Genomic DNA, 26,453 nt, shown 5'->3' with positions numbered 1-26,453 from the left:
CCATTTTTATCCAAGTACTTGCATACATGCTGTCTTATAATTTGTTCAAAGATCTTGCCCATTATAGAAGTCAGGCTCACAGGCCTGTAGTTTCCTGGATCCACCTTCTTCCCTTTTTTGAAGATAGGGACAACATTTGCCCTTTTCCAATCTTCCAGGACTTCTCCTGTTCTCCAGGAGTTTTAAAAGATTATGGCAAGTGGTTCATCAATTACCTCCGCTGCTTCCTTAAGTATACTAGGATGTAATTCATCTGGACCTTGAGACTTGAATTCATTTAAGTTAGCTAAGTGTTCCCTCACAATCTCTCTGCTTACAGATATCCTGCATTCTTTTATTCCCCCAATAGCTCAGGGAAGATCAGTTGATGTTCCATCTACTTTCTGAGAGAAAACAGATGCAAAATAGGAATTTGAAAGTTCGGCCTTCTCAACATCATTCTTAACCAATTCACCATTTTCATCTTGTAAGCATCCAATAGCACCTTTCACTTTTCTTTTGTTTTTGTATCTGGAAAGAGTGACAGCATACAAGGTGCATATATTACATGCTTCTTTATTCCTCCATTCCTGCGACGTTTCGATCCTGCTCGGGGTCTTTGTCAAGCTCATAGAGGAGTCTTGGGCTCAGACTCCTCAGTGACGAGCATTCAGTATCTAAATGATCCAGCTATGGAAATACAAGTCAAGGAAGTGCTGCAGGCTAACTGTGGATAACTCTTGTTTTCTTCTGCTTTTGACATACCCCCAAATCCTTTTTTATTGCTTTTAGCCTCTGTTACAAGCCTCACTTCATGTATTAGCTTTAGTTATTCTGACACTTGCCCTACAGTTTCTGCAGACCCCATTATATTTTTCTTTAGATATTCCCCCTCTTTTCATTTGATAAACATATTTTTCTCGTTTTTAACATGTGTGCAAGTTCTGTGTTCATTCATCCTGGTCTCTTTAAACGCTTCCCATTCTTCCTTCTTTTAGGGATTGTTAACGATTGTGCTTTGAGAATCTCATTTCGCAATATTTCCTAACCTTTATGACATTTCTGTCCTTCAGAACATCCATCCATTGGATTCTAGCTACCCTCTTTCTGAGTTCATTAAAATCTGGCTTTCAGAAATCAAACCTTGAGGTTTGAGTTTTCTCAGGTCTTCATACTCTTTTTATCCAAACTTCAAGGATAGCATGTTCACTGCCTCCTAATGTCCCAGCCACTCTTACTTCCTCAACCATTTCCTCCCTGTTGGCAAGAATTCGGCCCAAGATAGCAGATCCCCTTGTTTTCTCTTCTACATTCTGAAACATAAAGTTATCAGCAAGGGCGGATAAGAATTTGTTGGGTCCATTACTTTGACCTGAGAGAGATTCCCAACAAATGTCTGGATAGTTAAGATCTCCCACAATCACTATGTCATGCTTTTTGAGAGCTTGGCCATCTGATGTAGAAAGAGTTCATCCATATATTCTGCTTTTCCGGTGGCCTATAGTAAATGCCTACAATGGTGTCTTTTCAGTTGTTCTCTCCTTGTATTCTTACCCAAACAGTTACTACAGAACTACCATGCTCTGAAGCTTGAATCTCTGTGGAGATTAATGTTTTCCTAACATACAATGCATTACCTCCTCCCCCTTTTTAGGTCTGTTTCTTATAAATAAGTTGTATCCTTCAAGCCTTGTATTTCAATTATGTGTATCATCCCACCAAGTTTCCATGATGCATATATCATCATATTCTCTTCCTGTGTTAGGAGCTCCAAATCCCCTTGTTTGTTTCCCATGCTCTGGGTATTTGTGTAAAACATTTTAGTTTTTGATCGGTGTCTCTTGCTCCTCTACTTTCCTTCAGATTTTTTTTGTCTTTGTTCTTTCTTTCCCCTTCTAATAGCGAGGTTCTCAAATGTATTAATTAGCTCTATATTTTTACCTGGCCTTTCACTTCTCTTCCCATATTGTTTTAGTTTAAAGCTTTCCTAATAAGTGAAGCAAGGCGCCCACCAAATATATGCTTACCTGTTTTTGTAAGGTGCAACCTGTCTCTATCAAGCAGTCCATCATAGGTAATTAGAAACCCAATTCTTTGCTGATGGCACCATCAGCGTAACCAGTTGTTCACCTCTAGAATTCTGTTCCATTTTCTTTTAATTCCATGGCCATCCACTGTCTGATGTGTGTATTTGTACAGTAGCTTGGGAGAAACTGCATTTAATTAGTAGCAGCCATACACATAGCACTACAGGAAGTAGTGGTTAATCATCATAAGCTGGAGCTAGCTACACCCACTTACAGACATTGATTCACAGCTGTCTCTATGCACAGTAATACGTAGAAAGCTGTAAATCAGCAGCTGTAAAGTGGGGTGGGTGAGGCTAGCTGCAGCTCATAAATTTTGAGGATTACTTCTGGTAATGCCCCATGTATGTGCTGTTACTGATAAAATGCAAGTGTCTCCCAAATTATTGCATGGGTACCTAAAACAGACATATCATTGCAATCAGTGTGAGTGCTACTATGTTATGCTGGTCTCAGAGAGGGGTGGAAAAAGATGGTCATAGAGTCTCTTTAAGTTGATTTGCTACCGAGGGGTTTTTATGTGGCAATGCATGTAAACAGTAGTGGGGGATTGGGGTGAGGCTGAATATTATTTGTTCTGTGTAATAAGGGTTTGTATCAGGGGCGTACCTATAGAGGGTGCAGGGGATGCGATTGCACCCGGGCCCAGGAGCCTTAGGGGGCCCATAAGGCCTCTCTTCTCCATATAGGGAGCCCAGTACTATGAATAAAGCATTATAGTTGGGGGCCCTGTTACAGGTTTTGCATTGGGGCCAAGAAGCTTCAAGTTATGTCTCTGTGCAGCATGGTTTAGGTATGGGTACGGGTACAGATACAGATAGAGGGGGGCCCCAGCTCACGTTATGCATCAGGGCCCCTGAGCCTTTAGTTATGCCCCTGGTTTGTATATAAATATGATGAATGTTTTTTTACAGTATGTATATATATATATATATATATATATATATATATATATATATATATATATATATATGTGTGTGTGTGTAAAATCGTTCAGACATTCACATTTGCGTATACATGAATGGGAATGACTGAACAATTGGTATTTAAACTGAACGATTAGTCAGCGAGCCAATAGTGATTTTTATGATTGCATAAAATGAACATTGAACGAAAAGTGAACGATTTATCTTTCGTCATTTGGTCGGTAACTGCATTTACACTGAACGATTGTCGCTCATTTTCTCTCGATTGAATACTTTTTTGAATGCTAATTGTTCTGTGTAAAAGAGCCTTAAGTTGCCATTAGTTGATGAAATGCTTTTGTGTGGATGCATCATGATGTATTTTGGGGTTTTATTACAGGGTGACTGTTTTGTTTTGTCAGGGCAGATATTAGACGGCCCTGGGAGATAATGGAAAAGGGCATTGGGGAGCCAGACTGCATACTCACAGGCCCACGGTTGGGGTGGAGTATAGGGCGACCTCTAATGCATTATTATTGAATCAGACAGCTTGTGTTAAATGTTTTGTTTGCCTATTTATGTGGACTGGCACTATTCTGTGTTATCTTGTAATGAAAATTTTAATTGATTTTAATAAACCGCTTTGGCCTTTTTCTTCCATAAATATTACAGTGTGTGGTATAGTTAATGTTTTATTGCTGTGGTTGTGACGGTCGGGAATGCTGTGTTGTAGGAATCATGAACTAATGCTTCTAGGACATTAGTTCATGACTCCACAAAGCAGTATTCATTGGTTCTTGATATGATTTTAGTCCATAGACTTTTATGGGTATCGTATTATGATTCTACAGAACTCGAAACTTCTATGGAGCCAATATGGTCGTGCCATGAAGTGTAATAAAGAAAATTCCCATGTGGATATGACTGCTGCCTTTTATAATATCAAATGGTCACACTTGTAAAATATTCTACACTGGGTAAACTTACATTATGGGGTAGCACATTTTGATAACAGTCTGGGTATTTTCTATAGGCATAAAAATGTTATATTTCAGTTGAAAATTTGGCAGAAAAGCAAACCATATAAAAAATTATATGGCATGTTATATGGTAACCATTTGATTATTGCAGAGAAGTAGTGATCAAATGAAATTCCCCTCGATCATTTTCTCTGGCACCATTAACAGAAAAACTTCCGCTTTAAAGATTCCATCTTGAAGCCACTTTAAAGAAATTTGCAGTATCTGCAATGGGGTGCTGCCCCTTCAGGAATTCTTGAGTGCCAGGGAGATGCTGGCTGGGACATGGTTCAAACAGCCGTGCGTAGCTCCTTCTCCCTCCTCCCATGAAATTTCCTTGGTTTACAACATGCTGCCATCAGAGGGGAAGTGTGATGCATACCTTAGTTTTCAGAAGGGTTGGGAGAGGGAGCTTAATGAAGCTGTGCCTGTAGGTCTGTTGGCAAGGTCTTTCATATACCCAGAGGCGTAACGTGAAGCTTCTGGGCCCCATTGCAAAATCTGCAACAGGGCCCCCTATAATGCTTTATTCATAGTACTGGGCTTCCTATATGGGCCCCCTAAGCCAACTGGGCCGGTGTGCAACTGCATCCCTTATAGTTATGCCCCTGCATATAACCATGGGATATCAGTTTATGTAGGCTGCAGGAACTTAAATATAAGTTGCTTATACTATCGTGTAGGACTCCCACAAGATAAGCAAAGTGTGTCCTCAGCACTCAGATCTCTGATGGAGGTACTCCTTGGCCTCAGGTACATTCCTCCATATTTGATGGGAATGTCCCCCAAATGCCTCACTATGGAAAGACATTTCTTCCCTATATAACAGCCTATGTAGATTGTTCATCAGGCTCACACCTGAGATAGCCCTGTTGTCTATGATCCTTGGACCCATAGCCAAGGTCAAGAGAGGTCTATTCCATTTCTTTATCCTGACCATGCACCAGATCATTCTGAGATTCTGGAAATCTTCCACTTTGCCCTCAAGACTGACATGGATGAAAACCCTTAATTCTCTAATGCACTTGGAGGAAATCAGATCAGAGGACAACTCATACGACAATTTTTATTCCACATGAAGCCCATGGCTTACGTCTTGTTCTTCTATGGATGTTAATGCCTGACTAAGTAGTGGAGCCATGCTTAAATGATTATCCCCTAAGTATGTTGGCATATAATAATGGATTTTCATATGAGTGTATGCGGGTTGCTCACAGTCAGGCAACGCTGCTTCCTTCTCTTCACTTCCTTTTCTTCTTCTTTTTTCTTTCTTCCGCCTTTTTTTTCCTTTTCTCTATTTTTCTTACTTCCTATTCTTCCCCTTCCTTACCTTCTTTTCTTTCTCCATGCTCTGTTTTGGTGATAATTTGACCTCACTCTATACTGAAAAATTTGTATTAACTACTAGAGATGAGCGAGCGTACTCGGTAAGGACAGATACTCAAGCGAGTATCGTCCTTACCGAGTTCCTGCCTGCTTGCCCACAAAGATTCGGGTGCCGGCGTGGGTGAGCCCTGTGTTGCAGGAGAAAGCAGGAGGGAGCGGGGGGAGAGAGAGAGATCTCCCTCCCGTTCTTCCCCGCTCCCCCCTGCCGGCACCCGAATTTTTGCGGGCAAGCAGGCAGGTACTCGGTAAGGACGATACTCGCTCGACTATCTGTCCTTACCGAGTACGCTCGCTCATCTCTATTAACTACATATTGAAAGATTTATCATAAGGTGCTTGATAAGAGTAATTCAGAATGTTCCCTGTATTTGTTACCAATTTATAACTATAGTCATTACTTTTGCTTCTAATAAAAAATATTTTGAACCATAAAGAAATTTGTAGTATGCTGGTATTACCGAAGTTGTTGCCTTTAGCCAAGGGAGTTTTCTGATAACATACAAAGCTGCTGTGAATTTCAAATTCTTATAACTGCTACACAAATCTTTTATTTAAGATTTTAACAAAATAATCCAAAAAAATGTTTATTGAGTTTTTCAGTTCCTTGCGGAAATAATCATGACAAATAATGTTAGTATATGAATATGTGTGTTCTATGAAGTAAAAGAATAAATACCACATTTTTGTAGGCATTTATGGGAATTCCAGCAAACCTTTATCACCCTTTGCTTCTATATATCTATAACATGGATTGATATGTCTAGTGTGACATACTCTTCCTACATTTCATTGCATCCTCTATAGAGTACCATAAAAGTACCACCGTTACTTTCTGTAGCAAGAAGGCGGTCCTGAAATCTTTTTCCCAGCCCTAGATTTTTAAAGGGCCGCTCTGGTGATTTTTCTTTCCATTCATTATGTAGCTAGCCCCCAGTGTATATATAAATTGGATAATGTTACCTTGTTTAGTTATTTCTCTCTCTTTCTGAATCTTCTGGCCTCATTCTCCTCAGGCGGTCATGTGACCTCAATTTTGAACAGCTAAGATCTACTTGGGTTTATCTGTTCAATTTGTAGTCTGTTTCTCAGTCTGTGTTATTCTATTGCAGGAACCCTACCACAGAAACTGTTGAGAGGAAGACGCAGACACTCCTCTCAAAGTTACTACTGATGATCCAGCCCCTATCTCACAGCTATAATAGAGGAGATCACAGCTCATTTTCTTGACTGTATATTTATGGTCTGTAGCTTATTTAGGTGAATATAGAAGGTAATCACAATTAAACTATCACCCCAGCAGGAAGAAATGGTATAGTCTCTAGCTAATCCCGTGCTAATATATCATGTGGTTGATGTGAAAGTAAAACCAAAAAATCTCACCATCAAAATGGTGCCTTACAAGCATCAGACAAAAGGCTGCACTGCATGGAAGTGGCTACAATTTAGAGAGGAAACTTCCAGGCTGTGTCATGCAATCAGGTGGGTAGGTAGGGATGAAGAATAGAGATGAGCGAGCACCCAAATGTTGGGGTCCGCGTTATTCGAGTCAAGCTTTTCGTAAAATTCGAGAGCTCTACTTGAGTAACGAACCCCATTGACTACAATGGGAGACTCGAGCATTTTTGTATGTGGGACGTCGGGTGCCGAGCTTTTTTTTTCCTAGGTCTCCCTCTCCCTCTCTCTCTCTCTCTCTCTCCATCGAGTATGCTAATACTCAAACGAGCATCAAGTTCGGCAGAGTATGTTCGCTCAACTCTAATGAAGAAATGTTTTTGCTGGAGTGTCCCTTTAAGATTTTTGAATTTATACATATAAAGAATGTAGCTCCTGACTAGAACTTCTAGCCAATATGAAGATATTATAAATTAATGTCCCCATACCAGACAGCTCAAATAGCTAGTCAATGCATACATTCAGTACAAATTATTTCCAATGGTATATTACTCTGATGGGAGTTTAATTAGCAGAACCCATTTGAGCTGACATGCAGGTAGGCTGATCTACAGTATGTAAAGAAAGCCTTGCTGAAATAACATGTCATGTGCATTTGTTCATGAAACTTACCATTTAATTTTGAATTTTAACTCTATTTTGGTTCTGAGTTTTAAATTGTGCATTATACTGTCTGAAGTTACCCATGCAGTAAAAAAATTCTCATCATATTCTCTACGAATCCATGACCCCGTTTGTGATTTTGACAAATGTGAGAAAATTTGGGATGATGAAAAATGAAGCAAAATTTGCACACATTATTTCCTATTATGACTACGCTGAGTAAAATTCAGTAATTAACCTTCCGGGAAAGTTACACCATTATATGACAAATCTTTTTATTTTATGTTCTCAAGTTCTAAAAAAAAATCTGCATAGAAAGGGGATTTTTACAATTTATATTTGCTTTCTTCGCAGACAGCTTGTCTATACACAAGTCCATGAACAAGTTATACAATGATTGCGCTCTAGACAAAAAAGAGTTTGCTTTTTAGCAGCATTTCCAAAAGTAATACCAGTAGTAAGATCTGTGCACTTTTGTTGGCATTTCAAATGACCATTTGCACTATTTTGGCCAAAACTCACCTGTTTGTGCACCACATCTGTTAGTACATATTTATTCCAGACAAGGAAGCTTCATTGGTTTTCCGGTCTCCTTTTTGGATTAGAAGCCTACATCAGCTACTCTCCTATCCTCATGTCCCTGTCAGTCATTGGGAATATTCTGCCCCTTCCTTATCCCAATTGGGACTAATTACATTCCATCTGCTTTCTATAGGTACAACTAGACAGATTGGACATAAGTATAGAAATAAAACAAGCAGACTCCAGAAGTAGCCAGGCTTTCATACCAAGCCATGCTGGAAATTGTTGTATGATTGTGGTTGAATAACAATGTAAGGTCATTGCCAGTGACCATACTTACTATTATACTCATACAAAATACAAGGGCAGGTGTGGACCACATCCATCAGCATGCAGGTAGCAAAACAGCAATATGGAGGAGCATTGCATAGGTGCAACTTACTGATGAACAACCACTCACACACTTACCACATATTGGGGTGGAGTGGCTGCTTGGTAATATACTTGCACATTGATAAGGCATACAAAGGTGCCAAGTCCCACTGATATATGTAGTGCACCACAAAGACTTATAACTAGAGATGAGCGAACGCGTTCGTCCGAGCTTGATATTCGTGCGAATATTAGGGTGTTCGGGATGTTCGTTATTCGTAACGAACACCATGCGGTGTTCTGGTTACTTTCACTTCCTTCCCTGAGACGTTAGCGCGCTTTTCTGGCCAATTGAAAGACAGGGAAGGCATTACAACTTCCCCCTGCAGCGTCTAAGCCCTATACCACCCCCCTGCTGTGAGTGGCTGGCGAGATCAGGTGTTCGCCTAATATAAAAGTCGGCCCCTCCCGCGGCTCGCCTCAGATGCCTGGTGAGTTAGTGAGGGACAGTGCTGTTTATACCGGAGCTGCTGTAGGGAAAGAATTGGTAGTTAGTGTAGGCTTCAAGACCCCCCAAAGGTCCTTATTAGGGCCACTGATAGCTGTGTGTTGGCTGCTGTTAGCAGTGGCATTTTTTTTTTCTCAAAATCGGCTCTGCAGAGCGTTGCACCTGGCATTAGGGACAGAAGTGCTGCATAGGCAGGGAGAGTGTTAGGAGTGAGTGTAGCCTTCAAGAACCTCAACGGTCCTTTCTAGGGCCATATTTATCCGTGTGCAGTACTGTCCAGGCTGCTGTTAGCTGTGCTGCATTTTTTTTGGGCTTCTCAAAATCGCCTCTGCAGAGCATTCCACCCTCCATTGATACTGCAGGGAAAGAATTGTATAGGCAGGGCCACAACACAGTTATTATTCATAGAATATACGCAGTGCTGCCTTTTGGTGGAAAAACAAGTGAAAACAAATCTATTTGTCCAGCCTCTGTCCGTCCTTACGGGCGGTGGACACGTGTGAGCTGCGTGAAAAACATTGCTAAATCATACGCACCCAGCTACGCTTTACTGCTGGCTTCGCCATTTGCTTTCCTTAATTGGGAAAAAAAATACCTGCTCTGCCAGAGTTATAATAACTCTGCTACCCTCACGTTCTGTGACACATTAGCAGGGACACAGCACAGTTATTAAACTTCTCATGTTCATTGAATATACGCAGTGCTGCCTTTTGGTGGAAAAACAAGTGGAAACAAATCTATTTGTCCAGCCTCTGTCCGTCCTTACGGGCGGTGGACACGTGTGAGCTGCGTGAAAAACATTGCTAAATCATACGCACCCAGCTACGCTTTACTGCTGGCTTCGCCATTTGCTTTCCTTAATTGGGAAAAAAAATACCTGCTCTGCCAGAGTTATAATAACTCTGCTACCCTCACGTTCTGTGACACATTAGCAGGGACACAGCACAGTTATTAAACTTCTCATGTTCATTGAATATACGCAGTGCTGCCTTTTGGTGGAAAAACAAGTGGAAACAAATCTATTTGTCCAGCCTCTGTCCGTCCTTACGGGCGGTGGACACGTGTGAGCTGCGTGAAAAACATTGCTAAATCATACGCACCCAGCTACGCTTTACTGCTGGCTTCGCCATTTGCTTTCCTTAATTGGGAAAAAAAATACCTGCTCTGCCAGAGTTATAATAACTCTGCTACCCTCACGTTCTGTGACACATTAGCAGGGACACAGCACAGTTATTAAACTTCTCATGTTCATTGAATATACGCAGTGCTGCCTTTTGGTGGAAAAACAAGTGGAAACAAATCTATTTGTCCAGCCTCTGTCCGTCCTTACAGGCGGTGGACACGTGTGAGCTGCGTGAAAAACATTGCTAAATCATACGCACCCAGCTACGCTTTACTGCTGGCTTCGCCATTTGCTTTCCTTAATTGGGAAAAAAAATACCTGCTCTGCCAGAGTTATAATAACTCTGCTACCCTCACGTTCTGTGACACATTAGCAGGGACACAGCACAGTTATTAAACTTCTCATGTTCATTGAATATACGCAGTGCTGCCTTTTGGTGGAAAAACAAGTGGAAACAAATCTATTTGTCCAGCCTCTGTCTGTCCTTACGGGCGGTGGACACGTGTGAGCTGCGTGAAAAACATTGCTAAATCATATGCACCCAGCTACGCTTTACTGCTGGCTTCGCCATTTGCTTTCCTTAATTGGGAAAAAAAATACCTGCTCTGCCAGAGTTATAATAACTCTGCTACCCTCACGTTCTGTGACACATTAGCAGGGACACAGCACAGTTATTAAACTTCTCATGTTCATTGAATATACGCAGTGCTGCCTTTTGGTGGAAAAACAAGTGGAAACAAATCTATTTGTCCAGCCTCTGTCCGTCCTTACGGGCGGTGGACACGTGTGAGCTGCGTGAAAAACATTGCTAAATCATACGCACCCAGCTACGCTTTACTGCTGGCTTCGCCATTTGCTTTCCTTAATTGGGAAAAAAAATACCTGCTCTGCCAGAGTTATAATAACTCTGCTACCCTCACGTTCTGTGACACATTAGCAGGGACACAGCACAGTTATTAAACTTAGATTATTCATTCACTAGAGGCAGTGGGGCCTTTCGTTTTCCAAAAAGGGAAAAAATTATATTTGGCCTGCAGTCTTGCGCCAATTTATTTCCTGCCTGTGAAATCAAATCACTGGTAATACAGCATGCTGAGGGGTAGGGGTAGGCCTAGAGGACGTGGACGCGGCCGAGGACGCGGAGGGCCAAGTCAGGGTGTGGGCACAGGCCGAGCTCCTGATCCCGGTGTGTCGCAGCCGACTGCTGCGCGATTAGGAGAGAGGCACGTTTCTGGCGTCCCCACATTCATCGCCCAATTAATGGGTCCACGCGGGAGACGGTTATTAGAAAATGAGCAGTGTGAGCAGGTCCTGTCCTGGATGGCAGAAAGTGCTTCGAGCAACCTATCGTCAACACGCAGTTCTGCGCCGTCCACTGCTGCAAATCCGAATCCTCTGTCTGCTGCTCCTCCTTCCTCCCAGCCTCCTCACTCCACTACAATGACACCTGCTCAGGAGCGGGAACACTCCCAGGAACTGTTCTCGGGCCCCTGCTTAGATTGGGCAGCAGCGGTTCCTCTCCCACCAGAGGAGTTTATCGTCACTGATGCCCAACCATTCGAAAGTTCCCGGGGTCCGAGGGAAGAGGCTGGGGACTTCCGCCAACTGTCTCAACAACTTTCTGTGGGTGAGGAGGACGATGACGATCAGACACAGTTGTCTTGCAGTGAGGTAGTAGTAAGGGCAGTAAGTCCAAGGGAGCAGCGCACAGAGGATTCGGAGGAAGAGCAGCAGGACGATGAGGTGACTGACCCCACCTGGTGTGCAACGCTTACTCAGGAGGACAGGTCTTCAGAGGGGGAGTCAAGGGCATCAGCAGGGCAGGTTGCAAGAGGCAGTGCGGTGGCCAGGGCCAGGGGTAGAGGCAGGGCCAGACCGAATAATCCACCAAGTGTTTCCCAAAGCGCCCCCTCGCGCCATGCCACCCTGCAGAGGCCGAGGTGCTCTAAGGTCTGGCAGTTTTTCACAGAGACGCCTGACGACCGACGAACAGTGGTGTGCAACCTTTGTTGCGCAAAGCTCAGCCGGGGAGCCAACACCAACAGCCTCACCACCACCACCATGCGCAGACATATGATGGCCAAGCACCCCACAAGGTGGGACGAAGGCCGTTCACCGCCTCCGGTTTGCACCCCTGCCTCTCCCCCTGTGCCCCAACCTGCCACTGAGATCCAACCCCCCTCTCAGGACACAGGCACTACCGCCTCATGGCCTGCACCCACACCCTCATCTCCGCTGTCCTCGGCCCCATCCAGCAGTGTAGTTCAGCGCACCGTTCAGCCGTCGCTTGCGCAAGTGTTCGAGCGCAAGCGCAAGTACGCCGCCACGCACCCGCACGCTCAAACGTTAACCGTCCGCATAGCAAAATTCATCAGCCTTGAGATGCTGCCGTATAGGGTTGTGGAAACTGAGTCCTTCAAAAGTATCATGGAGGCGGCGGCCCCGCGCTACTCAGTTCCCAGTCGCCACTACTTTTCCCGATGTGCCGTCCCAGCCCTGCACGACCACGTCTCCCGCAACATTGTGCGCGCCCTCACCAACGCGGTTACTGCCACGGTCCACTTAACTACGGACACGTGGACAAGCACAGGCGGGCAGGGCCACTACATCTCCCTGACGGCACATTGGGTGAATTTAGTGGAGGCTGGGACAGAGTCAGAGCCTGGGACCGCTCACGTCCTACCCACCCCCAGAATTGCGGGCCCCAGCTCGGTGCTGGTATCTGCGGAGGTGTATGCTTCCTCCACTAAAGCACCCTCCTCCTCCTCCTCCTCCTCCTCTGTCTCGCAATCAAGATGTGTTAGCAGCAGCATGTCGCCAGCAGTCGGTGTCGCGCGGTGTGGCAGCACAGCGGTGGGCAAGCGTCAGCAGGCCGTGCTGAAACTACTCAGCTTAGGCGATAAGAGGCACACGGCCCACGAACTGCTGCAGGGTCTGACAGAGCAGACCGACCGCTGGCTTGCGCCGCTGAGCCTCCAACCGGGCATGGTCGTGTGTGACAACGGGCGTAACCTGGTGGCGGCTCTGCAGCTTGGCAGCCTCACGCACGTGCCATGCCTGGCCCACGTCTTTAATTTGGTGGTTCAGCGCTTTCTGAAAAGCTACCCACGCTTGTCAGACCTGCTCGTAAAGGCGCGCCGGCTCTGCGCACATTTCCGCAAGTCCCACACGGACGCTGCCACCCTGCGCACCCTGCAACATCACTTTAAGCTGCCAGTGCACCGACTGCTGTGCGACGTGCCCACACGGTGGAACTCTACGCTCCACATGTTGGCCAGGCTCTATGAACAACGTAGAGCTATAGTCGAATACCAACTCCAACATGGGCGGCGCAGTGGGAGTCAGCCTCCTCAATTCCTTTCAGAAGAGTGGGCCTGGTTGGCAGACATCTGCCATGTCCTTGGTAATTTTGAGGAGTCTACCCAGGTGGTGAGCGGCGATGCTACAATCATTAGCGTCACCATTCCTCTGCTATGCATCTTGAGAAATTCCCTGCAAACCATAAAGGCAGCTGCTTTGCGCTCGGAAACGGGGGCAGGGGAAGACAGTATGCCGCTGGATAGTCAGGGCACCCTCCTGTCTATTTCTCAGCGCGTACAGGAGGAGGAGGAGGAGCATGAGGAGGATGAGGAGGAGGGGGAAGAGACAGCTTGGGCCGCTGCTGACGGTACACCGGCTGATTGCCTGTCATCCTTTCAGCGTGTATGGCCTGAGGAGGAGGAGGAGGAGGAGGAGGATCCTGAAAGTGATCTTCCTAGTGAAGACAGCCATGTGTTGCGTACAGGTACCCTGGCACACATGGCTGACTTCATGTTAGGATGCCTTTCTCGTGACCCTCGCGTTGCACGCATTCTGGCCACTACGGATTACTGGGTGTACACACTGCTCGATCCACGGTATAAGGAGAACCTGCCCACTCTGATTCCCGAAGAGGAAAGGGGTTCGAGAGTGTTGCTATACCACAGGACCCTTGCGGACAAGCTGATGGTAAAATTCCCAGCCGACAGCGCTAGTGGCAGAAGGCGCAGTACCGAGGGCAAGGTAGCAGGGGATGTGCGTAGATCGAGCAGCATGTACATCCCAGGCAGTGCAACAGTCTTTAAGGGCCTGGCCAGCTTTATGGCTCCCCACCAAGACTGTGTCACCGCTCCCCAGTCACGGCTGAGTCGGCGGGAGCACTGTAAAAGGATGGTGAGGGAGTACGTAGCGGATCGCACGACCATCCTTGGTGACGCCTCTGCCCCCTACAACTACTGGGTGTCGAAGCTGGACATGTGGCCTGAACTAGCGCTGTATGCCCTGGAGGTGCTTGCTTGTCCTGCGGCTAGCGTCTTGTCGGAGAGGGTGTTTAGTGCGGCTGGGGGAATCATCACAGATAAGCGTAGCCGCTTGTCAACCGACAGTGCCGACAGGCTAACACTCATCAAGACGAACAAAGGCTGGATTTCCCCAGACTTCTGTTCTCCACCAGCGGACAGCAGCGATACGTAAGCAATACGTAGGCTGCACCCGCGGATGGAAGCTACGTTCTCTCTCACCATCCAAAACGGGGACATTTCTGCTTCATCAATCTGTGTCTAATATTCCTCCTCCTCCTCCTCCTGCTCCTCCTCCTGAAACCTCACGTAATCACGCTGAACGGGCAATTTTTCTTAGGGCCACAAGGCTCACTCAAATAATTTTTCAGAACAATTTTTATAAGTTTCAATGCACTTAAAAGCATTGGAACTTTAACTTGAACCAATTTTTCGTTACACTGGGCTGCCTCCAGGCCTAGTTACCACTTAAGCCACATTAACCAAAGCGATTAATGGGTTTCACCTGCCCTCTTGGCTGGCCATGGCCAATTTTTGGGATGTACATTAGTACTGTTGATACAGCAATTTTTGTGGGCCCTCGCCTACAGTGTAATCAAATTAATTTTTAGCCCACCTGCATTACAGCTGACGTTACCTCAGCTGTGTTGGGCAATGCAATGGGATATTTTTGTGTACCGCCGGTGGGTTCCAGGGAGCCACCCATGCTGTAGGTGCACACTGAGTTTTTAATACATCTGTACACTTCTAAAGAACCCGTCTGACTGGGGCATGCAGTGTGGGCCGAAGCCCACCTGTATTACGCACGACATTACTACCTCAGCTGTGTTGGGCAATGCAATGGGATATTTCTATGTACCGCCGGTGGCTTCCTGGCACCCACCCAGGCAGTGGGTCCACAGGGAGTTTAACCTACATGTGTCCACTTGTAAACAACCCCAGTCTGACTGGGGCATGCAGTGTGGGCCGAAGCCCACCTGCATTAAGCACGACATTACTACCTCAGCTGTGTTGGGCAATGCAATGGGATATTTTTGTGTACCGCCGGTGGGTTCCAGGGAGCCACCCATGCTGTAGGTGCACACTGAGTTTTTAATACATCTGTACACTTCTAAAGAACCCGTCTGACTGGGGCATGCAGTATGGGCCGAAGCCCACCTGTATTACGCACGACATTACTACCTCAGCTGTGTTGGGCAATGCAATGGGATATTTCTATGTACCGCCGGTGGCTTCCTGGCACCCACCCAGGCAGTGGGTCCACAGGGAGTTTAACCTACATGTGTCCACTTGTAAACAACCCCAGTCTGACTGGGGCATGCAGTGTGGGCCGAAGCCCACCTGCATTAACCCTTTCCAGTCCACTGTGTGACCTGTGAAGACATTAGGGTTTAAGGCTGTACAGCTCCGTTGTTGGTAGACGTCCGTCGGGGTTCTCTTACTGTATATTGCCAGCCTCTCTGCTGTCGGAGCCTATCCTACGTGTCAGCTCATGCAGTACTGGCTTTAGCCAGCATATAGCGCCGTTGTATAACAGCAGAAAAAGAGTAAGCCCCCTAGGAAAACCATATACAAATTGGATTGGAAAGGGTTAAGCACAACATTACTACCTCAGCTGTGTTGGGCAATGCAATGGGATATTTCTATGTACCGCCGGTGGCTTCCTGGCACCCACCCATGCTGTAGGTGCACACGGAGTTTTTACTACATCTGTACACTTATAAAGAACCCCAGTCAGACTGGGGCATGCAGTGTGGGCCGAAGCCCACCTGCATTAAGCACGACATTACTACCTCAGCTGTGTTGGGCAATGCAATGGGATATTTCTGTGTACCGCCGGTGGGTTCCAGGGAGCCACCCATGCTGTGGGTCGACAGGGACTTCACAATAGGGAGTTGTACCTGCCTGTGTCTATGAATTAAAAAGCCCGGTCTGACTGGGGCATGCAGACACCTTGACAGAATGAATAGTGTGTGGCACATAGGTTCCCCATTGCTATGCCCACGTGTGCAGCTCCTGATGGCGGTGGCACAGGATTCTATTTCTCATTGCTTCTGTACAGCATTGTGGGCTATCGCTCCGCCACTTTTAAAGAGGGTCGCTGCCTAGCCGTGCCAACCTCTGCAGTGTGTGCCTGCGGTCCCTCGTCATGGCAGACGCAATTCTAAATAGACATGAGCGTGGTGTGGCATGAGGGCAGCTGAAGGCTGCCCAGGGACACTTTGGTGTGCGCTGTGGGGGGGGAGGGGGGGCGGTTGGGCAGCATGTAACCCAGGAGAAGTGTCAGTGGAGTGTCATGCAGGCAGTGATTGTGCTTTGTTGGAGGTAGTGTGGTGCTTAGCAAAGGTATGCCATGCTAATGAGGGCTTTTCAGAAGTAAAAGTTGTTGGGAGGGGGGGGGCCCACTCTTGCCGCTATTGTGGCTTAATAGTGGGACCTGTGAACTTGAGATGCAGCCCAACACGTAGCCCCTCGCCTGCCCTATCCGTCACTGTGTCATTCCCATCACTTTCCTGAATTGCCCAGATTTTCACACATGAAAACCTTAGCGAGCATCGGCGAAATACAAAAATGTTCTGGTCGCCCATTGACTTCAATGGGGTTCGTTGTTCGAAACGAACCCTCGAGCATCACGGGAAGTTCGTTCCGAATAACGAACACCCGAACATTTTGGTGTTCGCTCATCTCTACTTATAACCTGTCAATGACGCCACATACAATTCAGCTTGCCGCGTTGCAACTGCAGCTCATGAGTGAACCACACTGGCACTGCCACCATGAGCTCCCCCAGCATTTAAAGCCAGATCGCCTGCTGCAAAAATAATGATAAATACTGATAAATACAAGGTATTCATTAATAATTTGGGTAAAATAGCTGTCGGACTTCTGTATGCACTAACACTCTGCCGCAAGGGAATGGGTAAAGGGAATGTTAGAATAAAAATTACACCCTGGGGGGGCGTGGCTGGACATGGAGGAGTAAGGTCGCAAGCTCCGGAGCTCCGACGCCGCTAGACAACAGCCGACCGAGAAATAGCTCAGAAGACAGCCCACGAATGATGACCAGAGTGGGGAAGAGAAGGGCAAGCCAGACACAAGCTCACAGGTCCCCTCTGAGCAGATATCTGCAAGGAGCAGGCACCGGGGCAGAGAAGAGTCCCTCCGGAATGGCGCCGGCTCTGCACGTGGAGCCCGTGCTACACCCGCCCAGGAGAACAGAAGCTCCCTCCTCACCTCTGCTAACAAAAATGACAGACCCGAAAACCCCGGCACAGCAAGGGGAGCTCGAACAGCTGCAGTGCAGGGAGACGAGCGCGCTGACATCGGGCACAGCAGGAGCGCAGCGCCACTCCACTACCCAGACGCCGGGACCAAGCAGAAAGCCCACAGGGGAAACAGAGGCTCCAGAGCCAGTCATCAGCCGTGCAGAGAAGCACACCTGCCACAAGACCTGGTGCAAAGCGGCAGACCCTGTCACAGAGCAGGACAGGGGCGCGGAGGCTCCACTCACAGACTCCGAGGGAGCAGGAAGACTCCCCCCTCCCTCATGCAACAGGGCGCCGAGGCACCACGAGGAACGAAGACCAAAGAACACGGCAAGAGCGGGAACCCAAGCGCCAGACACGGCTTCAGAAGCGGTCAGTAAGGGGAAGGGGGTTACAGACCAGGGGACACCACAGAAATACCCCACCAACACACTAAACTACTCAGTGGAAAGGGGGGAAGTTGTTGCGGCCAGGCAGGGGTACAACACTGCCAGAAAGACCCACACATATAGCACTGAGACAGCCCCCGCCCAGACACCGGAGGTTACAAGAACCAAGGTGGACATGAAGAAAGGAGGGCCACAGGAGGTGAGCAGACAAGGGCACCACACCACAGCAAAGAAAGGTGCATATAGTCAAGAGACAGCCCCCACCCAAACCAGGATGGAAAATGAAGACAATACCATAGAGGTGCAGGAGAGCCCCATATCCCCACACACGCAATTTCATTGCACTGAAGGGGTTAATACAGGAGCCCACAGCAACGCACTAGTCCCTGACTCCCCACAACTACCTACAAGAGCGATCACGGACGACCCAATAGCGCCACCCTCTGATGACTCTCAAACATTACAAGCCTTGTGGGTCATGATCCGTGCATTACCTACCAAGACAGACCTAGAGTTGCAACTGCGGCGGATAGAAGAGAAACACGATAAAGCCATCGCCACAGTCAGTCACACAGTGCAGGCCCTGACAGAACGGGTTACAGCCCTAGAAGAAAACCCAGAGGTCTTGTCTACAGACTTCCAACAGCTCTCTAATATAATAAAAAAGCAGCAGAAACAGATTAGAGACCTGACCTTTCATCTTGATGACATCGAGAACAGAGGTCGCCGCAACAACCTAAAACTAAGAGGCCTCCCAGAAGACATACCCCCAGACGCGCTTCATGAATGTGTGACCGCCATTTTCAATAAACTATTGCAGCGTTCAGAAGACAGAGCAATAGAATTGGACAGGGTGCACAGAACGATGGGGGGTAGAACACGGAACGCTAACCTGCCTAGGGAAGTAATCTGCCGGGTGCACTTTTATAGACAAAAAGAGGAAATCCAACGCCTGGCCTGGGAAAGAGGCCCAGTCATATTCCACGGTGCGGAGATTACAATACTGCCTGACCTCTCCAGACTGACCCTTAACAGCTGAAGAACGATCCGCCCCTTGCTCGAGGCAGCGCGCAGAGCAGACGCTACATATAAGTGGGGTCACCCCTTTCATCTAATCCTCCGAAAGCGGGGACACATCTTTTTAGTCAGATCCCCGGCAGACCTGGAAGGTGCGTTTGAGTTCCTACAGGTCCCGGCAGTCCCGATACCGGGCTGGATGGAACCCTGGGACCCTGCCCCGACGCAACTCTGAGCCAAAGGATCCCCTGTGAGGAAGACACTATTGATACAAGCATGGAAACGGTCTCAAGTAATCGGTACAACGAACCTGAGTACGGTCAATTACGTTCTCGTTAGTTTTCATAATTGAAATTTCTTCAGAAAGCGCCCTCAGGACGAAGCAGTCTCATGGCTGGCGGACTATACTGCATTACACTTACTCATAGTTTCCCGGACAACTAGCTCTTTCACCTGTAGCGGCATGGAGCTCCAAGGCAAGATTGCATAGGAAAAGAAGCAACCACAAGAAGAGACTGTCACAGACTTACCACCTGATATACTAAGTTAAAAGACTTTGAAGTCCGGAGGCAGCCTTGCGGACTCGGTGTTCCTCCATGTTTTCCCCCAGTAGGGTATCAGGGGTCCTGGTTTTGCCCTAAGTTTTGGGGTAGCAGGCTCCCTGATTAAAATATATTTGCTAGCCACTAGGTTGGTTAGAAGGTTAATTTCTTTGTTGACTCGTTCTCCCTATTGTGTCTTGTGTCCCCCTACTGCCTCCCCCCTCCCCCCCAGCTCTTTCTTGACTATCCTCCTTATATTCAACATCCTTATCCCCCCCTTCTGCAGACAATCCTAAGGTATTCAAGCAACCATGTCAACAGATACTAACAACCTTTCAATAATGTCTCTTAACGCACAAGGTCTAAACGTCCCAGAGAAACGGTCCTCCATCCTCCATCTCCTTTGGAAGAAGAGAGCCCAAGTGGTCTTCATCCTGGAAACCCACTTCCGCACGAACGCCTGTCCAAGGTTCGCGGATGCCAGATTCCCAAACGCATACCACAGTACGAATGCTGAGTCCAAGTCCAAGGGGGTCTCAATCCTGCTGGCCAACTCCATTCCATGGGAACATGGGGAGACGCAGTATGATCCGGGAGGCAGATTCCTGTTCCTCAAAGGTAAGTTCGCCAGCACACCAGTAACATTTGCCGCAATCTATTCCCCCAACTCCGACCAGGTGTCTTTTCTTGAAAGGACCCTGGAGGACCTGGATGAATTCAAAGAGGGCACCCTGGCGCTAGGTGGAGACTTTAATGTCCCCCTGGACCCACGGATAGATACATCAAAAGGATCAGACAGCATCTCCGCACCTATACACCGCAGGATCAAAAGAACACTCCACAAACACCAACTTGTAGACCCCTGGAGAATATTGCACCCCGACACTAAAGACTACACATTCTTATCCCACCCACACAACACATATTCCAGAATTGATTATTTCCTCCTCCAGCACCCCACATTATCGTCCCTAGTAGCGGCTACAATAGACAACATCACCTTTTTGGACCATGCCATGATCACACTAACACTGAAATTACCATCTCTCTACAACAGAACATGGCACTGGCGGCTCAATGAATCGCTCCTCCATGACCCAGAAATCTCAGAAGAGATCCACAAAACATTAAACGACTACTTTACCTATAACACCACTCCGGATGTGGACCCATTAACAGTATGGGAAGCTCATAAATGCGTGATACGGGGACTCTGCATTAGCATAGGCTCCCGAATTAAGAAAGAGCGAGCCGCACACCTCAAGGGACTCCTGGACCAGATCCAGGTGCTAGAGTCCTCCCACAAATCTACTCACGACAGCACTAGAGGAGCCGAGTTAATATATCTTAGGGAAAAGGTTCACTCTCACTGCCTGGGACGGGCCAAAGCGTGTCTAACGAAATGTAAGCGCCACTTTTATGAATTTGGGGATAAGCCCAGTCGCGCATTAGCACGAGCCCTGCGTACAACAAGAGCTAGAACGTATGTTCCGCATATCACCGCACCTAATGGCCACACACAGGTCCTACCTCAACAAATATCTGAAGCGTTCCGGGAATATTACCACTCCCTCTACAACCTATCTCCACCACAATCAAGCCAGGCTAGAGAACAAAAGAGAGCTGTAATTCGGGATTACCTGCAACAAGCGAATCTAGGCAAATTCCCTCAGGAGGGAATAGACATGATGGAGGCGCCCATTTCCCCAACAGAACTGGCAGAAGCGCTCGCAGATTCTAAGTCCGGGAAAGCCCCAGGTCCAGACGGGCTCACTTTAATATACTATAAGAAATACAAGGAAACTCTATCTCCCCACTTCATCCAAGCCCTTAACTCCATAATCACCGGGAACAAAATACCTAGAGACACTCTAACAGCGCATATCTCAGTCATCCCTAAGGAGGGTAAGGACCCCTCTCAGTGGCAAAGCTACTGCCCAATCTCCTTGTTAAATGCGGACCTGAAATTGTTCGCCAAAATCCTTGCAAACAGGATCTCCTCCTACCTACAAGATATAATCCATAAAGACCAGGTCGGTTTTGTCCCAATGAGAGAGGCTAGGGACAACACAACTAAAGCCATCAACTTAATACACATAGCACGTAAACTTCCCGCGCCGGTATGCCTATTGTCCACAGACGCGGATAAAGCTTTTAACAGGGTGGAGTGGGACTTCCTGTTTGCAACGATGACACACATGGGAACGGGACCTAACATGTTACAGTGGATCACAAGCCTATACTCCCACCCAACAGCAGCAGTAAGAGTAAATGGCCAGCTCTCAACATCATTCCCCATCTCGAACGGGACGAGACAGGGCTGCCCCCTATCACCTCTGATATTCATTTTGTGCTTAGAACCATTACTGACAAAAATCCGTGATAATCCAAACATTCATGGGATCACCGCAGGAGACACAGAGCACAAGATAGCTGCCTATGCAGACGACCTATTATTCTTCATTTCTGATCCACGAGTAACTCTGCCAAACCTATTGGCTGAGATCAAACAATACTCCACATTGTCTAATTTTAAAATCAACTACCATAAATCAGCAGCGCTCAATGTCACGCTCACACAACCCCAAATAGAGGAGCTCAAGGACTTCTTTTCATTTACATGGGCAAGAGACCATATCCAATACTTGGGGACTAACTTAACACCGAACAATGAGGACTTATACTCGGCCAATTTCCCAGCGCTCCTAAGCCGGATCAGACAGGATCTTAATTCGTAGACCAAAGGTACATAAACCTGGTTCGGCAGAGGGGCAATCATTAAAATGAATATTCTCCCCAGAGTACTATACCTAATACAAGCCCTACCCATACACGTTCCAAAGGGTTTTTCCCAACATCTACTCTCACTTATCTCCACATTCACCTGGGCAGGAAAGGCATCCCGGATAGCACGCAACACGTTGTCCAGACCGAAAAAAAGAGGGCGGGCTGGGGCTGCCGGACTTTGCGAGATACCACCAAGCGGCCCACCCCGTACAAATAATAGATTGGCACCGACACTCCGCACTTAAGCAGTGGATAGGTATCGAGCAAGCCGTTACTCCAGTGCCGTTAGTGGCTCTCCCGTGGTCTGGCGGTCCTAATCCAGCGGCGATAACGCACCACCCCACTATCAGACCAACATTAACAGTAGCAGCCAAAGTATTAGATAGGGCAGACATATCCCCCAGGCCATCCCTACTGTTCCCGATCTTAGGTAACCCAGACTTCCAGCCTGGAGGGGAGAAGGGAATATTCCATACATGGTTCACAGAGGGTAGATACAGGGCCGAACATTTCATACAAAATGACCTGTGGCTCTCGGTGGACACGCTGATGGGACCCACTGTTCCGGCCCCACTCCCACTATGGCAGACTCTACAGCTAAGACACTTTCTGCAGTCACTACCCCAACCTAAAGCATTCTCTCGACCAAAAACAAAATTCGAATCCATATGTACCGAAGAGGGCCCCGCTAGACACACCTTATCCAGAATATACAATATTCTCTCTTCACAACCGGAAGCCGTGCCCCCAAAATACATGGAGAAATGGGAAGAGGAGCTGGGAATTAACTTCACCTCGGAAGACAGAGACAAAATCTTTATTATCACACATTCCGCATCCATATCCAGTAGAATACAAGAATCCGGCTATAAGATCCTCTCCAGGTGGTACAGGGTGCCCGCCCATTTACACAAGATGTTCCCATCAGTCTCCCCCACGTGTTGGAGATGTGAAGAGGGACATGGGACCATGTTACACGTCTTTTGGGACTGTCCGGTGCTGGCGGGCTTCTGGTCAGAAGTCTGGCGGATTTCATCTAAATTTACTCATTTCTCTCTGCCAAAATCTCCAGCTCTCTTCCTCCTACACCATACTAATATACCGCTGGCTACCTACAAAAAAAATCGGTGGTACGCTTCCTGGTGGCCGCGGCGAGGTCTTGCATCGCCAGGCTCTGGAGGCAAACAGACCCACCATCGCTGGCATTATGGCTAAATACAGTTAGCTGGATCAAGGAGATGGAGGACCTCTCTGCGTCACTTAAGGGCACACAAGAAAGGTTCCGCAAGACATGGTATAATTGGATAGTTTTCCAGGACTCAGAAGAATACCGCCTGTTACTTAACTAACTTACCTACCCGCTTTTATTCAACTGTACTCTTCAATTTCTCTGACAATATCAGAAATATATTCACCTGTAACCTTTGTCGTATACCCCCCTTGTGTCCTGTTTGTTTTGTTAGATGCTATTGAATATACCATACAGTGAATATAGGTATGAAGCCCCACACAGTGCATAATGGAAAGGACTACAGACGAAGGCGTGACGTGTGACAAGTTCGGATTTATTATAATGCACCATAATGACATGTTATTACGTTTATTTGAAAAGTTCTCTAATTTCCCAAGCACCTAATATCGAGGTTGTCTGGAAACACGAGTAAGATTGAACTCGAAAGCTGTAATCCAGTTGTTATAAAACTACTATATGCAAAAATAAAGAATTTATAAAAAAAAAAAAAAAAATTACACCCTGGAACCCAGCAACTATTCTACTATGCTCCAATTACTTTAATTTATAGAGGTGCATAAAGGTGACATAGTCCATTTAAAACCAATGAAATGGTCGCTAGAAATGATTTTAATGCAAAGATTTGAGAATTTAGCCAGTAGACAACATTTTATTTAATACTGGTTTATTTCTCATAGAGTCGAACAATTATGTGTCAGTCACAAAATATGTAACACAGCATAAGGGCTCAGTCACACGGGCGTTTATTGCCGCGATTTGCGCATGCGCATGCGTCCGGCGATTTTTTAAAACCATTGCTTTGCAATGGTATCGGACACATGAGCGCTTTTTATGCGCTCGTCCGATAAATTAGAGAACAGAGATCGCACCTATCTGCGATCTGCGATTCCTGTTCTCTTCTCTATATGCGCTCAATGGGGCCGGCGGCAGCAGCGCCGACCCCATTGAGAACATATAGAAGACAAATCATTCTTCTCTGCCACAGCTGGAACAGCTGTGGCAGAGAAGAACGATGTTTGCCCATTGAATTCAATGGAGCCGGCAATACAGCCGACTCCATTGAAAGCAATGGGCTGCCGGCGTGCGCGGGATGAATTGTTGGGAAGGGGTTAAATATATAACCCCTTCCCTGCAATGCATCCTGAAAAGTGAAAAAATTAAAAAAAAAGGATGTACTCACCTGCTCCCGGCAGCCTGAGATCCCCGTGGCCGTCCTGCAGTGGGTGTGAAGGGGGTGTGACTCAGGCTTGCCCCTGATTGGCTCAGCCTGAGCCAATCAGAGGCTGATCTCAGTCACACCCATTCATGAATTCATGAATGGGTGTGACTGAGACTTGCCTCTGATTGGCTCAGCGCTGAGCCAATCAGGGGCAAGCCTGAGTCACACCCCCTTCACACCCACTGCAGGACGGCCACGGGGATCTCAGGCTGCCGGGAGCAGGTGAGTACATCCTTTTTTTTTATTTTTTCACTTTTCAGGATGCATTGCAGGGAAGGGGTTATATATTTAACCCCTTCCCGACAATTCATCCCACACTCGCCCGCAGCGCTTGCATTCAATGGAGCCGGCTGTATTGCCGGCTCCATTGAATGCAATGCGCTGGACAGCTCCGGCCCGTTTCTAATGAAACGCGGCTAGGAGCAGATTTTCGCGCGATTTTTCGGCTGATTTTTCGGCGCCGGTCACGCGATTTGCGCATGCGCATCCGTCATGCGATGCGCAAATCGCGTGAAAAAACGCCCGTGTGACTAAGGCCTAATATTAAGGGGTACAACTAGTTGTATTGTGCCTCTATGTATAAACAAGTTATGTAGCACAAAAAAATCATAAAAAGTTGTATACAAATACATATAAAAAATGAAACACTAAGTACATAAAGTGATCCTTCAGGCTTCCCCTTACTAAGTCCGTTTGCTTCAGTATATGTGTGGCAATTAACTAATAATCATCTCTTTTCACAGTTGGTTTAGTAATCTGTACTTTACAAACATTCCATCCTTGCTGCACTGAAAATCAAATTTCCATGCACTGGCCTCCTGGTGAGCATGGGTGTTGCTTATACACAGCAGCCAATCATCAGAGGCAGAGCTGTAAGGAAGAGCCAGAGCAACAGCTTGAACCAATGATAAAACAGGGGGTGTTTCTCAGACTACCTATGACTCTCTGTAAGCACTGTAGATAAACTGTACTCCCAGATCACAGCTCTGCCACAATGCAGATAATGTAGAAAGCAGCCAAGGAGCAAGATGTGAGGGAAATAAGTAGCAGGTAATCATTGCCCATAAGCATTGACGTACATATCATTTTTAGCTCCTGACTTGGCAGTCACTTCAAGTAGGAGAATTTTTGTCTGACTTCACAGACGTAGCTAACAGCATATAATATTTGTGAAGCAGAGACCATAGTATATACAACTAGTTTACCTATGACTGAACCCAGCATGTACCACTAGATTTATGAAGAGTGAACCCTACCTGTACTGGTATTTTAGTAGAGACTGAGCATGTGACACTAGCCCCTATATATTCTGAATGGAGAAGGGGAATAAGCTACTGCCAGACAGTTCTAGCAGTGACTTATCTTAAGAGAGAACAAAAGAATTGGGCTACTGGAAATTAACAGCCTGATAATTTTTTTTCCCTAATATCATGTGTTGGGAGAGATCCGCGAGGCTCCCATAAACATCAGACTGTCCTCTGATCCAGCCAAAATCACTGGGTTCAGCTGACCTTGCTCTAATGTATATGGGCACCTTAAAGTGGTTTTCCAGACTATTTCTATTGATGACCTTTTGGCTGGGGTTCATTACCTGGGTTCTCAGCCATTCAGTTGTTTGGATGCTCACTGTCAGCACCAAGACACAGTGTAAGAAGTGGAAGCAGATAGCTCTGACTCCTCTGTGGTGGCCGGTGCTGGTAATTGCAGGT

Source organism: Eleutherodactylus coqui, chromosome 8 (genome assembly GCF_035609145.1).
Source record: "Eleutherodactylus coqui strain aEleCoq1 chromosome 8, aEleCoq1.hap1, whole genome shotgun sequence".
NCBI classification, from domain to species: Eukaryota; Metazoa; Chordata; class Amphibia; order Anura; family Eleutherodactylidae; genus Eleutherodactylus; species Eleutherodactylus coqui.
Note: the sequence above shows the minus strand (reverse complement) of the source record.